The 18,926-nt window shown below is 39.1% G+C and overlaps 1 long non-coding RNA gene across 3 annotated transcripts; it reads right to left on the bottom strand.

The window, feature by feature from the left end:
* Positions 1-351: 351 nt before the first annotated feature.
* LOC135306513 (uncharacterized) lies at positions 352-18,361 on the bottom strand. Of its 3 annotated transcripts, XR_010367320.1 has the most exons (6): positions 17,802-18,361; positions 11,682-16,377; positions 11,479-11,580; positions 4,725-4,851; positions 3,309-3,499; positions 352-3,189 (listed from the first exon to the last, which is right to left on the bottom strand). It is a non-coding gene; the product is annotated as an uncharacterized LOC135306513 (long non-coding RNA). The 3 variants fall into 3 exon arrangements; XR_010367308.1 differs by lacking the exon at positions 11,479-11,580; XR_010367310.1 differs by lacking the exons at positions 3,309-3,499; positions 11,479-11,580.
* Positions 18,362-18,926: the final 565 nt, after the last annotated feature.

Below are 18,926 nucleotides of genomic sequence, written 5' to 3'. Positions count from 1 at the left end.
AGTACCAAAACAGTCACATTTAATTGAAATGGAATTTATCCTTGTCAAAACTTAAGTTCATTATGAGGACACCTGTGGGACATGAGTAAAATCTGGGGGGAAAAAATACAGGTAATCAGTAGCCTCATTTTAAGGCATATCCTTCAATAAAAGCCAAACACTGACTGGCTATCTATTGTAGTATAAAACATTTCCTGTGTTTATTCTGTGCTCCCTGATTGCTCACAAAGAATTTGCTAATGTAGGTTTTATACCTCTACTAATCTGCAGAATATTTATAGACTCCTGATATTTTTCTAACCAGAAGTCTTCAGTTTTAAAAAAGACATAGCATTAATCTATTAACCAGTATTAAAATTCTCATGAATAAAAATATTTTAATTTATATGTTCCTTATTCCAATTTAGCTGGTTTAATTACATTTCAGTGAAAGTACCATGTTATTCCTTTTACCCTCTACCCTGTATCCCCTACAAGAAAGCATATATATAGAAGTGGACACTGTTTTACACTGCACTGAGTTCAGCAGCATGCAGGCGGTCACAGTCACTTCCCCTCTGGTGTGTAGGGCCTCAGAGCACATATTAAAGTTCAGCTCTTCATTCTGCAAATGACTGGGGAGCAGATAATCACTAAGAGAGAAAGAGCAGGGCTGAGAGAACAATGGATTTCTTCTTGGAGAATGAACATTAAACCTGACCAAGAAAAACAAGAAACTCATCTAGACAGTAGCAGATAAGAACATGTTTGTTTTGTCCTCAACAATATGGGAAAGCAAAGCTACTTCCATTTTGGAACAAACCAAAATATTTCATTTTCCCTGGCAAGCAACATTTTATTTTTACCACAGGTATTGCCCTGGATTTAAAGCAGCCGACTCATTGCATGTACTAAGCTACTTAACAGCTCTCCTCCTGAGGAGATCTGAACTCAGTAACTGCTCTTTGCAGAACGCCTGAAACACAAAACTCTTAGTAATTTGCTGGGATGTTCTGATGCTTTTCCTGTTTAAGCTATTTTAATCTAAAATATCTACTGAGACAATGAGAGAAAAGCATTTTGTATCTTTCTGTAGTGTTCAGAGCCAAGAAGCCTGGCAAAAGCACATTTTATTTAATGTATGAGATCTAATGAATTTGCTGTAGCTTACATGAATTTCTACACTGCCCAACAACCATTTTCAAAAACCTCTTGCAAAGGCAGTTTGAGGAATTTTACTTTTATTTTCTCTCCCCAATAAAACATTAAATAACTCACTACCTAACTCTCTCAGACTTCCTGTGATACTATCACAGTTGTAAGTCACTGTTCCATCTCCATTTGAGAAAATAACACCCTAAAATAGTTGCAGAGAATTGCTTCTAACCCATAGGTCCCCTCCTACCCCAATGACACCCCACCCACTATGTCTACTTTCTAAAATTTTTCTTGAGCAAAATGGCTGGTTGAGTGACTACTAACTCATCTCCTGCTGAATGCAGAGAAGAAAACATCTACTTCTTTGCAGTACATGCTGATATATAAGAAATTGTTTTCCAACATAGTGTTTAAAACTGCATCTGTTTCTCCAATACTAGCTGAATCACTCAGTTCTGTAACATCATAGCACAGTGTTGTTTTTTATGAATTATGGGTCTCTCCTGAACAACAAAATGCTGAAGTTTTCATTTTGCTCTGCCAAGATACACCTGCAGTTCAAATACAACAATCTAACTCTGCAGACATGCATATTTTCAGTTTTCTGAGCTAAACAAAAAAGCAGACAGCAAACCAAGCTTTGTGGCTGAAACACACTGTTGACTGGACCCTGCATTCCTCTTCAGCTCTAGGAGGGGCTTTACTCTCTCCACAATCCTGTGGTGGAATAGCTGTATGCACACTTTGCTGGATTTAACAGCCTAATCTCCCAATAGGAGCTATTATTAAATTAAACAAGGGCTAGTCCAAATGGACTTGGTTTTTTGGTGACCTTTTTAGTGACAGCATGTTCAGGGAGGGCTTTCTCAGAGGAGTGAAAGAACAGATGGGCAGCCAAGGCTAGCAACTCTGTTCATTTCACTGTATTGGCTATTTTTCCCCCTACACTACCCAGATGTAATTTTCCTGCTTCATTTTTTGCCTGCAGTGTTAATACATTTCTAGGGCATTGTTTATACATATATTCTTACGGTCCAAGTCCTAATAGCATAATAATAGCACTGTTTATCTGAAGTCTTTTTAAAGCAAGATTGACCCTTCCAAGAAGCGATGTTAGACGTGGCAGTGTGTAAGTTTCCTTCATTCACTTCAGCTTAGGGCTCTGTCTCTAGTGAAAGCCTCCTTCCTGTAGCAAGAAGTCTCTAAAGTTTTGTTCTAAATCAAAGTTCAGTATACAAGCCTTAGTGCTCACTCCAGGACTAATTTTTTCTCATTCCGGGTTGTGAAATGCATTGGATGCCAATGATAACTAATGTAGCACTCTGAAGAAACAATGTTTTCCAAACAGATTGCTGAAAACCTACAGATGTTTGTACAGCACCTCTTTCTCCCAAGACGCTTACCAGACATCTATCACTGCATCAAGAAAAATTTAAACAACAAAATAAACCACAAACAAACAACAAAAAGCACTGGGCTCAAGCATTGCCTACCAGATTGCTCTAACTGCAGCACTGAAAATAGTTTTCTTTACTTAAACAGTTATTGAGGATATATGAATTTTAAAAACATTTTTTCATGTGAGGGTTTTTTCCACCCTTACAGAGAACAGCAACTGCACTCACACTATGGATTATTTTCCCTAGACTCTGCAGAACAAGACGGTTATCACACTCTGCTGCAGGATACATATCATGACAGAATTGAGGGAATTTAACTTTTTGAGCATGTTAAAACTTCCTTTCTCTTTCCTCAAATATTTCTTCAAATGTTCTTATTCTTCCAGCTGTTACCCCCTCCTGTTGAAAAGGGTTTGCCATTATTTTACTTAAACTGACATCTTTTCAAGCTGAGCCCTTTACATATTTTCACACAGTTTTCACATATTCAAATGGCTTTTCTTCACATAGGGTTGTTTTTACCACATTCCCTTAGAATATTGTTTTCAAGCCTATGCCCCAAAGTGTATCCATCTTCCTTTGCTACATCTGTCTTCTGTTTCAATGCTTGTTCTTGGCCTCATTGTGGCATATGTGACAAGGCTCAATCCATCTAAAAATTAAAAAAAAAAAGATAAAAAAATCCCATTTGATATCAGATTACTATTATAATATTATACATGTTCTTTATCAGGAATTATTTTAATCTAGCAGTGCTGTTAGCATACTGACGTGTTTTGAGGTCTTGTAAGCTCTTGCAAAGTGACACAATTCCACCACAATTCTTGTCTCTTCTCAAACTGTGTGCACTTTTTTTGTCTTCCACACACCAATATTCTTTCATCCCTGCAGTATTTTGGATCCTTCATCATGAATGGCAGGATCAGATCTGCACTCCACATATCTATGCCCAAACCTGCTTCCTTCATAGGAAAAAGTCACTTTTGTCAAGTGTTAGTCCTGAGCTACACAGTAGAGTCCTTTTTGCTATTCTGATTTCATATATTGCATATTAATTCATCACAAAACAAGGAAGGAAAAGAGGGAGAAGGAAGAAGGAGAAGGGAGAAGGGAGAAGGGGAAGGGGTATGGGGGTGGGAACAGAGAAGGGGAAGGGAAATGGAAAGGGAAAGGGAGAAGACAGAAGAAAGAGAGAAGAAAGAGAGAAGAGAAAAGAAAGAGAGAAAAAATAGAGAAAAAAGAGAGAAAAAGAGAAAATGGCTCTTCAGTCACATCACAGGCAAACAAGTTCATATTTATTTTCTTCTATTTTCAGTTCAAAAATGAAACTCAGATACTTCATTCTTACATCATCCCCATCTCCTTTTCTTTTCAACTGCTTTTTCTCATTCAGTAATATTCTTTTTAATTTGAGAAACTAGCATTCCATACTATATTCACAATGATTGTACATGATGAATTTGCAAAGTGGCATAATGAGGTTCAGATTTGTTCTCTGTTCCTTTCACAATAATTCATAATATTCTATCTGATTTTTGACTCCCATTCAGCGCTGCTCTCCTGTTTCCATAAGGATATCTATTACCACTCAGAATGAGATTTAGGGTTGTAATAGTCAGCTCACAACCCATACAAGAATACGTCAAATTAGGACCATTCTTTCCTTGCCGAGCCTCCTCCCCCACTCCCAAGGGCATAATTATCTATTAATCTACATTGAATTTAATCAGCTGTTTTATCATAGCATTCTTGGATTGCTTTGCAGCTCTTTATCAAGAATAGATGGTATCACTAGCAAACTGTTGCCTCAGTATTCTTTCTTCTTCTGATCATTTAGGAATATGCTAAAGAACATACTGCAGCACAGAATAGTTGACTTTGTTGGCAAATTCCATCCACTGTGACAAATGATGGTTTATAATCCACTATTAGTCCATATGAAAACCTTCCCATGGTTATCTCATGGTCTCTTAGTTCTTAGAAGATTTTTGCAAGAAATCATGATAAACTGCTTTGGGAAATACATTTACCAAATCCAGAAAAAACTGTCAGACCTGATTTTCTTGTTTTGTTTTGTTTGTTTGTTTGTTTTTTTTTTTGACAGAAGATGAAGACTTATGCCAATATATCTTTTCTATGTTCTTCAAAAAAGTTTGCTCTAACTTACCTAACAGTGAATTTACTTACATGTAGTAATGTTTTAGCTGTTTCACCTCCAAGTTTCTTTAGAGCTCCTAAGTGAATGTCATCTCTGTCAGTAGACATGTCTTTCCTTTTCCACCTGTTTGGCCAGAGATTTCATCCATCCAAATAACTAGATTTCAGAAAGATCCATCAATAAACAAATTTGAGAAAGATCCTGTAACACTTTTCCCTATCAAAAAGTCTTATCATTTGAAAAAAAATGATCTCAACCAATTCTTCCTAAATGTACATTAAAAAACCAAAAATTTTAATTTTTCAGCAATATTGTCTCCTCTTTCATATATTAATCACTTCTTATACTTACAGGTCTCCACAACACTTACTTTTGGAACCCATACAGAACAATGATTTATTACTTATGTTTATGCTTTCAATTCTTCCCTGAAAACTTTTTTTTTTTTTAAATTCATGCTCTTTACCCACAGCATGCTGTTGTGAAGGGAATTTTTTGTAATCAAAAAATTTCCTTCACAACACACACCAGTAATATGCATTTGGTCTGAGTTGTCACTATGTTATGGGTAGTGAAAGAAATGACCACATAGTCTTCTATGCATTAAACAAAAAGTCTTGTAGAGCAAGAGAGGCACCACTTGTCCCTGCCTCATTTAATAGTACAAAAACATACACTCTTGTGTGTGTGTGTGTGTGTGTGTGTGTGTGTGTGTGTGTGTGTGTGTAGTATCTTTACCAAGAGAAAAGTTTCAAGGCACAAGTAGTAACATAGAGGATGATGATTACATCATCCTTGAAAACAGCAAGTAATTTGTCAATTCAAAATAACCTAGTTCAATATTAAAAAAAGAGTGTAAAATTAGTGCAGAGTGACCATATCTTCTAGTCACAACTCCAAGAAGGAATAACGGAGTGGTTAGGTAAAGGTGATTAGACTTTATTAAAGGATGATGATTATCCCTGAAGCGTAGTAGGATAAGGATACTAAGTAATGAAAGAGTGGGATCTTTATTATCATTCAGTGGGATACCTGGAAAATACACACACAATGAGCTCATAAGGGCTCAGAATTCAGTTGATGATGTTAGAGACAACATGTGTTTAGGAACAAAAGGGAAGAGAGGAATATCTCTATGAAACCTTCAGTTGTAAACCAGAACAAGAAGTGAAAAACATTGCTTGCTGAGGATAACTACCAACAGAAGGAAAAGACAAGGAGAAGTTGAAGTACTATAGTAACTTGTGACTACGAAACAGAACAGAAAAGGAGGTTTGATGCCCCAGAGAAAAAAAAAAAAGTAAAAAAATAAGGGTAGCATGAAGGAACAAAATATGCCTGCTCTGAAATAAGACAACAAGAATATCAGGTTTTGGCAACTCAAGGAGAATCAAGTCAGTACATAGGAACAAAGTTAAAAAAGAGACATTCAGAGTTCCAGATGGAATTAAAAGTGACGCTCATAAGTAAAGGCTGGAGATTTACAGCAACACATGGAGAGGCAAGTAGTCCTGGTTTAATCTTCAGCTGGGCTTAAAATCACAAGAGCAGGTCTGTACAACCACAGCCTCCTTGCTACTTGTGACAGTCTGCCCACGGAAAGGGATCAAAAAACCAAAATGGCATCATGTCTGTTACTGGCAGGTGGACCTGCAACTGGGAAGCATCACAAGGAACCTGAGAAACAGTTACAAGCCCTCAAAACCAGTACTGCCCAATTCCCACTGGGAAAAAAAAAATAAAGAGGACTAACTCTTTCAGGGAATAGTTTCAAACAAATAGATATTTGTGTGAACTTCAGGGGCATCAAGTCACAAGAGGAGTAAAATGTCTAGTAAGAGATTAGACTAACCAATAGTTAAATGATGAGTGGTATAAGAACATCTGTAGTGTTTGACTGTTGAGGTGCATTTATTGAAGGAAGTAACTTTTCAAGAGATAAATTTGACTTGAACGTTCCAGGGAATAGCAACCTAGGATCAAAGCTGACACAGCTGTTAAGAACAGCTTCAAACTAAGAAATTATAGATCTCCAAACACTAGAGGAAGCAAAAAATATAGGGTAAATGAGAATCCAGATACGGATTAAGTAATCCTGTGGTAACAGGAGAACCCATGGAAAAGAAAAATAATTGACTGTGAACAGCAGTCAGGTAAAAGAAGATTACATGCCTGAGTCTGCTCTATATAATAATGGAGTAAGAAACAACTCTGATGTGTAAAGCTTTCTCAACACAATAGAAGATCTGGAATTACATTTATAGGATGTAAAAAAAAAAAAAGTTTAAGGAAAAAACATAAGCTTGACAACACAGAATTCAGAACTGGAGCATAGATATAGAAGGACAGATACCATTCAGGAAAGAGAGTACTAAAGATGACAGCTGTGGGGCACTCACTAAGCTATAAGGCATTATGAAGGAAACACTTTTTATGACATCCACAGTCAGATATAATCTTGGATAATGACCAGTGGAACATCACTGGAAAGTGAAATATTATTTGCTGTTGTGACAGGAGACAAACTTCCTGACAAAGACTACAACTAACTGCAGTATCAGTTAATGACTGCAGTGTAGGTGACTCACTACGGGATGTTACAACAAACAAACGAGCATAACAAACATCCAGTACTAACAAGAACTTACACTGTTTAAATTTTATTTTGCCATGTAATGAAGACTTAAACACTTTAACATTGAAAGCTGAGTTAGTATAAATTAAATGAAAGGGCAAAAATAATAGTTTCATAATGCAATTATCAAAAACTTCAGTAAACCAAGGGGCCTCTTAAGGGAACCCGAATGAACTAAGGAATTTAGATGCTGAAGCATCTTCAAAGGCAGTAGGATACTTAGGGAACTGTGTTCCAGACAGCTAGAGCAGAGTCCCAATCTGATTATATGAAGAAATGTTACAAATAGGCTATCAACTACTACTGAAGAGCTGAAAAATGCTGCAATGATTATGAGGGTCATTTAACCTCAACAATAACATGGAAATTGAATAGAACTTGCCAGCTTTTTTCCTGGCACAGTACAGCAAAGTAGAGCCAAAAATTAATAACAAAACAAAAAAAATTTAAAAAAATAAAAGTACAAAAATGGCATAACATGATTTGGTGAGTTTGAAAACAATATATATATATAAATTAGGCCAGGAGGTGAATTAGTGTTTTGCAGCTGTTTTCAAACAGACTTTGATGACAAACTATGAAGATTGGCATGGATAGCAAGAGGAATACAGAATGGAAATTATCACAAATGATGTAAAAGTACCAAAAATTCAAAGCACTATGCACTCTCAATTGGAAAAGAGTAAAACTTCTTCCCAGTAATACCAACAAATACGATAAAAAGGAGGCTGCAACCTCTCCCTTTTTTCCCTCATCCGAGGATGATATTGATCACAACACCTAAAAAAAGGTTTGAAAAAGATTCAAGAGGTTGAACTCTAATTTTATGGCAACAGTGTTTCTCAGATCCTTGCCTTTGCAAGACAGTTCTGGCAACTTTTTTGCCACTCCATAAATTCCACAAGGAATTGGATGTGCCAGCCCAAACTAACTGTGGCTTTCCATCACCTCATGGAAATACAGGTGCAAAAATCCTGGGGATCTTGACAATTCAGCAGCCTCAGTATTACCTTTCACTATGCTTTGACCCAGGCATCCTTCAAACCTAAGCTATGCTGCTGAAAAATTGACTACAACCTACACTGTCACTTTGCAGTGATCTTCAGTCAGATCTTTAAAAGTAGCACATCTCTGCCAACAAACAAAATACATAAATAAGAAAAAGGTCTGAAGCTATCAACAAGAATATGTCCAAACCTATTGACAGGACAAACTAAGGAAATGTTCAAGAATTTCAGGAAGCCACACCTTCTAAAGACCTCATTCTACTAATGGTCCAACACTGCTGATAAGCATCACCACTGGTGGCACCTGACCATGCACTCAAGGTACAATTACTCAGAGGCTTAAGCAGCAGAAGTGAGTGCAGAAGCTTCCATGGTGAAGAAATGGAATGAAAAGGGAGACAGGAAAAATCTCATCATTTTATTTAATTTCCTGTTCTTAGGAAGTTTCTAAGCTTTCAACATCTGTGTTTCAACCCTCCAGGTACATCCTGGTATGATGTCTCACAAATTAGCCACATTTAAGTTAATCTTCATACTTCTTTTTTTTTTCCAAATGGCACCTGTATATCCATGTTGTAATACTGACACTGGCATACTCTGCAGTGCAGTCAGTGAACAGGCTGAGCCACAGCAGGGTCCTAATTTCAGATTATATGGATCTCTAAGTACCTCTTCAGCATACCTGTACATCACTTTATGCAATTTTGAGTATTTCTAAGAAAAATTAAGCTACTTCAGTTTCTATTTTCCTGCAGAACTCCAACCAAACCTGCCACTCCCTTGCAAGCCTGGAAATACGTGTTAAAGACTCAGGAAGTGGTCATCTTGACGAAGAATTCTGGTTTATAACGAAGGTCTTAATTAGGGGCACAAACTAGCCTGTAAACACAATTTCAACTACTTGCATACACAACCTGTGTAATGAGATCAGAGTTCATGCCTTATTGCACAAGTAGCATTTTTATTACACTAAAACAGTATAATACTACTTCTTTTGTAAAGTACACCTATTACACAGTGAAGTCATTTAAGCTACAGGCAACAAATGCCTGAATAAATGCTCTGCAGATACCATCAATATCATGTTGTGAAATACCATCATTTTTCCTGATTTTTCCTGGAAAATGATCCCACTAAACTTATGCTTTGGTTCCTCTCACTTTAATCATGTCCAAAATGGTATGAACAGAAGTTGCCGACACTTATGACTTGTAAAATTACACTTACTATTTTCTAGAAAAATGTGTGTATGCATATACATAAAAATGTATGCACATAATGTATATTTTAGCAGAATTTAAGAAACACTTCAATTTCTTAACATATCTTAATCTTTTTTTACAATATGCAGTACAGTGACAGAGGCCAAAAGAACTGGTATTGCACTATTTCTTTTGGCTACATTATCAATGGAATCAACAGGGATTTTTAATTAAGCAAACAATGACACATCATTAAGAAAAGCATAGCATGGAACAACCACTGAGGGTAAAATATGCTTCTATCTTCATTCTCTGGAACTGAGCTCTTTAATTTTATACTGATCTCTGCTAGTCCTAGTACTCCACAGCTCCTCATTTTTACCCTGTACTAGAACTCTGATATTCTTACAGAATCTGCTAAATATATACACCAAATATTTATGAAATGCTTCATTAACCAGTATTTCTCTTACAACATAGTCCACAGGGAGCTTTAAATTTCAACACATGGAATAAACAGCAGTGAAAGAATGTCACATTTGATTTTAAACCTGATGGATATGTTACAAATTTCTTAGATTTTTTTTTTTTTATTTTAGATCTTGATTCTGCCAAGAAGACAAAACAGACAAAATAGGCACATAACCCAGTGATAAATATTTATTGCAGCTATATTTTATCCTAAAAAAGAGAACCACCATTTCTGCAGTCAGTTTTCAGAGCCACTTTTATATCTGTGTTATCAGTTAGAATAACAAAAAATTTTCTGACCTCGCTTACAACAGTCACTTCAGCCTCAGATCCAGAAACCAAAGGTGGCCTGCTGCCAAGTGGGAAGTCCTGCACACCTTCCTAGTCCTCAGCCATGCTTACATACAATCTGCCTTACCCAGGTGTTAATACAGCTGCAGTGTGAATCAGATCAGGGTCTGACCTCATCTTTTTTCCTCTCAGGTTGCTACAGGTTTCCCTCAGGTTGCTACAGATTCAGCTCACAGTATTGCTACCTGAAGATTTTGCCAGCAGAAGGGATGGGACAAAGCTGTATGCAAGAAAAGGCCTGGGTCTAAGAGACAAAACCACATCTAATATTAGCAGCATGTACTTCAGTCATCTAAGAGTGATTATAGACACTTCTCACTCTAAGGTACTCCGTGACACTTTTCACAACCACACCATAAGATTCCTGTCTCAGTAATTACTATATTAATAGCTATTTAATCTTTAGTTCATGCAATCAAAAAAAAAAAAGATTCTTATCACACACAAAGTCGTTTTGTAGTGCCAAAGACAAAAAAGCAGTTTCAGCCCTTCTCTCAAAGCAAAAGGAGATATTCAGTAACTGCAGACTGTGGCAGGATGTGCTGGACCCACACGTAGCCTATTCCCCACCGTTCTGTAGTTGACAGAATCATCTCTGTGAGACCCTCTGACTTCTATGTGCACCCACAGATGTTGAAAAACAGAAGAAGCTCCAGCTGCTGAATCCACTGCCATCCACACTGAGACATACAAAGCTGCATGTGCACACACATAGAGAAACATGCAGTACAAAACAACCCTGCTGCAGCAGTATGTAACTGTTGTATTTCTACAGTACTTCTGTATTTGCCCTACATGTGTATTTATGAAATTATGTTCTCCCTATCAATAAACTTCATTCCAGAAATGTATCTTTGTTGCATGAATATGTGTGAAAATACAAAATACATATAGAGGCTATATATCTGTCCAGCATTTCCTCACAGATATCACACACACACACACACACACACACTTATATTTCTCCAATATGCTACCCAAACAACTCTTAATTTAGCAAAGCATAAAAATCTTATCCAAAGTCTTTAAACCTCATTTTAAAAACAGTATTCTGTTATGAAAAGTAGTTTTGAGATATTGATTTTAAATATAAAAATAAAACTTTGATCTAGTTTACTTTCCATAGATGTGAGAGACTGAAATGTTAATGATTCAAACAATCAGCCATTTACAAAAGCAGCAGGATGCTTTGCTGAGACCAGGGTTGCACCCCCAAAACCTAAGAAGAGAAGGAGAGATTGTGTGTTGGAAAAACCTCTGATCTGCATCAGACAGAGGGGCTGCACACCCACCGCCAGAGGATGATCATGACAAACCAACCTTTGTTTAGCAACAAGTTGGGTTTTGAGCCAGATAAGGGAGAAGGCTGATAAGAAGCAAGTCCTGCTAGGTGGGATAGCGCTTTTTATCTTGCCAATGTCCTCCCTTACACAGCTGACTCAGATGAGTAAACTCTCCCCTCCATTCACACATGAAGGTGTTCATCCCTTCTGATGGGGCAGGACTGGCTCAACTACCCTGATGTCAGAGGCAGCTGTCATGTCTTTCAATGTGTCACAAACCACCAAAGGTCCCAAAAGTGCCCCCACACTCGTTTCTGGGGCCTTCCAGCTGAGGACTGTGCATGATCCACAGTGTTGCAGCAGAGTGTTAAACTCACCCCTAAACTCCACCTGAATGGAATCTATTTTAATCCACTGAACTTTATGTGGTGGGAGGTTTCCCCCACCCCCAATGAATCAAGACTGTGACCATCATTTTGACCAACACACATCTAAATTGCAACAATCAAGTCTCATTGCTGGATCCACCAGTGGTGATATCTTTCCATAATCTTATCCTTTCTTCTTCTTTTCCTCATGTATCTTCTTAAGTGATATCTTTGTACTTTTATTCTTATATTACTGTAGATAATAACCAAATTGGCTACATACCTCCTTTCCATTGCAAGCAAAGTTTTTTAAAGTAAACCCTACATGCAGATATAGATACAGGTATATAGAAATATAAACACTGGTCATTCAGTGTCATTTCACTCTAATCCACACCAAGGGATCTATTAACAAGAACCTCAGTTACACCTGCCTTTAGGGGTGGGTTGTAACAACAGAGTGCAACATTGCCTAGAAAAAAATACCACTTTAATGACTACTACATTTGATGTGTTTTTAACTAAACAGACCACCAGTTTCAGGCTAGAATTAGAACTGTTCTATTACTTGCTCTAAATCTAGTACAGGAATGAGTTTTTAGACATTGATATTTTGCCCAGCTGTGAAGAATGCAAATTAAACAGCCCAAACAAAATCTATAATTCAGTAACTGTCTTTAAACTAGCAACTACTATAAGCAAAACCTCTCTAAAGCCTTTTAGTGTGGCAGCTGCACATCTCTAGATGCAGAAGACCAAACCTGTGCAGAATCTAATTACAGGTGGGAAACTGGAATAACTTTGTAGGACAGGAACCTATTTCACTCCCCAGTGACAGAACAGCAGAAGACAAAATAACTTCAAATACCAATACAATTTTCACTTCAGTTGCCAACACAGAGCTCAAACACTACAAGGCCATGAGCAACCACCCTATCCCAGGTCTGGCTGCAGAGGCAGTTGGTTACAACAGATAATTCTGCAGTCACACTGGGAGGAGGTACTCCAGGCTCAGCTACTTCAGGAGAATCTATCAATCCTAACTGTCTCCAAAGTGCACATGCCTCACTCAAGGCTGAGATTCTCCCTTCTTTCTCACTGGGCTGCACTGAAATAGCTACCTCTTGCAGATGGTCATTTTAGTGAAGATTGATTAATTAAAACACATTAATGACATCTGCCTCCTAGGTGTGATTTCTTCAAAATAACCAAATTTGTCTCTTCACAGATGACAATTTCCTTGATTTTTCTGTTAATGCTAGAGCACACAGATGATGATTTCCTGTTACCCATCCAATTTGTTTCTTTTTTGTGCCATTATTTTCCTAGTTTTGCTATGCTTCTCAGAATAACCTGATCTTTTATTTTCCTTTCTGTCCTTCTCTCACCTGACGTAAAGAACAATTTTTAAAAGCTGCTATCTTAATATATTTCTTATTTTTCATGCAGAATGGAAAATTATGTATGTCCTTACTACTCATGTATTCAAGGAATATCTGCCTCCCTTTGGCTCTCTTATCTCTCAGACCAGTTTCCTAAAAAAATGTATCTTCCACACATTTGAGTTTACTGATCTACTTCCCTAAAATCCACCTCTATTTCTTACTCTCCTAGATATTGGCCTGATGATCTTCTTAAACCTTTCTAAACCAACTGGAATCACACAACCATTAAACAGCCATTAGAAAATGGTTCCAGTGGCACTTTCAACTTTGAAAGAACTCAGTGTGCCATTTTTGAAAATAGACATTTTGGTTTTATATTTAATTATTGGTTTTAAATTAATGATCCTGTAGACAGACTACTTGGGCTACGAGAATATCAACTGATTATACAGTGTCTGCTTAAAGAAGCATTGAGAGGATTATGCACTGTATTTTTTAAGAACTATAACTGGTCCTTGGAACAAATTTCAACACCTCTGGAGTGATTCACACACACTAGGTCCAAGGAATAAACAGTGTGATAAAAAATACATAACACATTTCAGATCACATTTCAGATCATTAATCAATCACAATTCATATGAGATACTGGTATCCCTATGTAAGAGGCAGACAGAAGTCTGGTGATATTGAATCATGACATAGCCTTGGAAACCCCCTTTCAGTTGCACCAATAAGCATACTAATCAATCATTAATAATTCCTAGTTCTTAAAACAATTATTTAAACTCTAGTAAGATGCAAGCTTTTTTATTTTATCAAGAAATCTCCATGCAATTTGCATCTTCCTTTTTACTTTTAAACATATGTGTTCTGGTATCTGTTTTTTCAGACTTTACACTTTTTTTTATCTTTTATGCAAATTGTAATACTTAACCACCACTCATTGTCAAACCTACTAGTTTTCAGACAGCCTTCTCAGGTACCCTAGTATTACATATCTTGGCTCCACTTGGGCCCTTACACCTTAATTCAGGTTCACAGATAGCTTCACTTGAATTTTATAACTTGTGTTGGGTTCTGTGCAGCCGCAGCCAAACTCATCAGTTACTTAGAGTGATCAAATCTCATTTGTGCCTACAGAACCTGCAACCATACAGACTTTCAAAGAAGATATGAGTACACTTACTGCAGACCAGCACCTTCTATCCAACTTCAAGAAAAACCCAGTGATTAACTTTTCCCCACCTTCTACTGCAGCCCACACTTCAGCAGTGCCACATCTCTGTCTGACATCCATGTCAGATGCCATGACATCATTACTCTGCAGATTTTCCAGCTGGCCAGGGGTCTGAGGATTGCTGATTCCAAGGAGCCAAATGCAGACAGTGACTCAGTCACATCAGTCACAAAGATTCCTTATACTCCTTAGACTTACCCAATACTCAGTGGCGCATTTACTTCTATTTTTATAGAGCTCAGATTTTCTGTTTGACTCATTGATCTTGTTAGCCTTTTTGTTTGTTTCAAGACCATCCAAGCTCATGAATGCAAGAATCCGTTTTGAAACCCAAGGAGGCCAACACAGATGGTTTTAACCATGTCAGTGTCAAGTCACATTCAAATGGATTTCTTTCTCCTTGCACAAAAGCAGCTATTTTTAAAATCTGTAAAACTGCACACATCTGGGAGTGCTTATAGTACTAGTAATCCCTATATAGTATATGTTGTCATCACTAGTAGGAATTCCCTCTTCCTTGACCACAGACCAAAGGAACACAACTTTTTGAAGCAGTTCCAGTTTATGTGGGCTTAATTTCAGATTTTTGGCCATACACTTATCACAGATTATTCGTTTCAGTTCCAAAAGTATCTTCTACACAACACAGTCATCATACTATGCCATAAGTACAGAGACAAGTATGAATACAGACACTGTATTCTTTATTACCCTACTTGTTTCAGCTCGTGCTGAAGAAACAAACTACAATTAAGAGTCAGGGACAGTGAAGCTCCACATTTCTTGATAGATTTTCAATAAATTCTGTCAACTCTCTTCTCTGATGGTGTTACTTGGTCAGAGAACTACTGCGTGGTTCAGAATTCATCAGAAAACAGCTCAAGCTAACCCCTTTCATTACATCTATGCTGGCTTTTTTGGTCCCTTTAGGAAATTTTAGCAATGTTGTAGAATAAGAGTTTCTTGTTCCCTTTTGGGCTTTTTTTCCTTATCTAACACATCCACGGCTTCATTCTATGCAGCAACCCTCCTCTTTGTTAAGTATTTGCTAATTTTGAGGGTTATTTAGCAAAACTGTCAGGGAGTTTCTATTTCAAGGAATTCTGCTAATTTCATCCCATTAAGGTTCAAGACAAGACTAAACAAATCCCTCCACTTCACTGAGCTCCCACTCATTATGTCTAGCTGCCATTATGGTTTCTATCCCTGAAGCCAGGAAACATTCAGTGAAAGAAAAAACTTTGAAAGCATACTGCTCTCCTGCAATTTGCCTCACCTAGCCCACACCTGCATGAGGTACTCACATGGATGAAACTTCAGGATGTTTTCCCTGACACTTATTAAGAAGTTATTTATCATACAGGAGTCCAAACTAATTATGTTTTCAGCCCTTATATTTTCGCTTTCCAGTTTTCTTATCAAATTTTACAGGTAAAACAGCTAGGCTCAGTTAGTTCAGTCTTGGTTAAATGCATGTTATCAACTACCACCCAACCGATTCCAATGAATTAGAATCCAATTATTTACATCGTGTCAGGAAGCAGCAAGGGCCAACTGCTCCCTGAGGTAGTGCAAACCACAAGGTGGGGATGACCCAGTACAGGCAGCACCTTGCAGTGACCACAGCAGTGTCCCACATCTGAACCCAGAACACAGATCACACAGGGAACAGGGCCCCCTGGTAGTCCCAGAGATGACAGAATGATGAACCAGGTCCAGACACCGTCCAGGCTCTCCAGCCTGTACAAGAGAAAGAAGTGGAAATGAGGTTAGAACACAGGTCTGAAATCAACCCAGACAACAAAGACAGAAGACAGGCAATAAACAATATCTAAAGGCATCCATTTGGGAGACAAACTACCTACAACACAGGTCTGAGGTCTCTCCAGGAGTTAGGGTCACACAAGCAGTCCCAAGCTGGAGCTGAAGTGAGGCTTCTGGGTCTGGACACAGCTGTGGACAGAGGCCCCATGGAGGCTGCTTAGAGCAGTTAAAGCCTATTGGAGCTCTCAGAGCCCTGATCTTTTGCAGTTTTGTTTTTTTTCCTACATGTTAACTCCTTCAGTTTCATTTTTACCATATCTACTACCAGGTTTCCTTGCCCAGAGTCACCATGCCTGTACACTTTATAGCCAGACCTATGTTATTATTCTCCAGCTGTCTAGACCAGACCTAAAATTTTACGTTTACCCTTACAATTTTATTTGCCGCTTTTTTTTATATCCTTCCATTCTTCCAACAACTGAATAACTTTTCATATCTGACACTTGTGAATGTCAGCTCTACCCAAATTTACAGATATGTTTTTTGTGTCCAGGTCATTGTTTTCTCTTTTCGTTTTTTTGCACAAAAAGGCCAAATAACTGGGTTTGGGGTTTTTTGCTCCTTCATTTGCATAATGGTATGAATTGACTGTTCTCTGAGCTCAAATTGAAGCTCTCTTCTGATTAGTGGCAATACATTAGCCATTTGCTACCATGATTGCTCCAGCTTGGTCCCACAGAAAAGAGACCATCAGTTTTCACCTTGGAAACTGGATCCTGTTTCAAGCACCTGCACAGGATCTGCTCAGTAAGAAGCTGACATTTCTGACATTCATTTGTCTGTAGGTTGGCTCTATTACAAGTCACAGATGATGGGCTCACAATTAGTTTAATTAGGAACAAACGTGTAAAGTAAAATGGCATGAATTAATATCTTTTATCCCAGGCTCAAGTCTATTACAGACCTTTGCTGCAAATGTTTATGCAAAACTAGCCCTCCCATTTAGACTTATGGCAATCGCCCAATTTTTCTTTCATGTCTCCTTCTTTTCCTCACAGTCAATTTAGCAAACCAGGCATCTTGAAACTTCTTGAAAATGCCTTTGACTTGCATGTAAGTCTCAGGTTTAGGTGTACCACTGCATAAGAATTTAAGCCATTTATATGTCTCCTACATTCACATCTGGAAACAAAAATGTCAGTAAAGCTCCACCTGACTCACTACAATAATTTAGTTACAAATAAAGACGGCAATCCCAGAATTCATGTGACACAGTTGTGAACCTATTCATAAGGCCTACACTAATATTTTAGTATTTCCACAATTCATGTTCATCATATGAAAATACAGATTTGTAGAATGGTTTGAGTTGGAAGAGGCATTAATCATCTAATTCCAACCTGACTGCCATGGGCAGGGTCACCTTTCACTAGACCAGGTTGCTCAAAGTCTCATCCAATCTAGCCTTCAACACTTCCAGGGACAGGGAATCCATCGGTTCTCTGGGCAACTTGTTCCAGCATCTCAGCATCTTCACTGTAAAAAAATTCATTACAACATCCAATCTAAATCTCTCCTCATTTAGCTTAAAACCCTTCCTCCTTGGCCTATCACTATTTCCCTAGGCAAGAAGTCATCCTCTCTCTTATTTAAGCCCCTTTAGATGTGTTTACTACACTCCAAGCTGAAAGACTGAGCTGTGCTTGCAACTCATACTTTTGTAATGCTCCTTTTCCACAGGAGTCTGAGAACCCTCATTTCTCCTCCCTTTCCACACAAACCTCCAGGACAAACCCATTTTAAAAACACCTCAATTGCCTTCTCAGGGGTTTAAAGCCACCATCCGTGCTGCCTAGCGGGCAGTGCTGAAGGCCCAAGATCTTTACCCGTGGATTTATTTACTGGGGGAGCCCACCGGGACTGGGGGACTCTCCAGGGTTAGTGCGAGCCTCCCTCACTCCCTCCCTCCATCCCCTCTTCACTCACCCAGGGCGGAGCGCACCCACGCGGTGCCGGCGGGAGCCGCTCCCGGCCCCGCTGCCGGCCCCGCTGCCGGCCCCGCTGCCGGCCCCGCTGCCGGCCCCGCTCCCGGCCCCGCTCCCGGCCCCGCTCCCGGCCCCGCTCCCGGCCCCGCTCCCGGCCCCGCTCCCGGCGGCCAGCGGAGGGCGCCCGCCCCGCTTCCCTCCCTCCCGCCAGCCGGGGCCGGGGCCGGGGCCGGGGCCGGGGCCGGGCCGCGGGGATGAGGGGGTGGACGGGCGTCCCCCGGCCCCGGTTGCCGCCTCTTCCCTGCGGCCGAACCGCGGCCGCTGAGGTGACGGGGCGAGGGAAGCTCCGTGTCCCCTCCCCGGGGCTCCGGGTCCCGGCTGCCTGGGGCGGCCCGAGAGGCAGCGAGCCGCTGGCCTCGCCCGGTGCCCGGCTCAGGCGGGCATCGCCTCTTCGGATAACGCGTCTCCCTTTTTTCCTTCCCCCACCTCCCCTCTGCCATTTTTTTTTTTTTTTAGCCAAAAATGCCTCTGTACTATATT

Source organism: Passer domesticus, chromosome 1, assembly GCF_036417665.1.
Source record: "Passer domesticus isolate bPasDom1 chromosome 1, bPasDom1.hap1, whole genome shotgun sequence".
Lineage (NCBI taxonomy): Eukaryota > Metazoa > Chordata > Aves > Passeriformes > Passeridae > Passer > Passer domesticus.
Note: the sequence above shows the minus strand (reverse complement) of the source record. Positions and strands in the feature narration are given on the sequence as shown.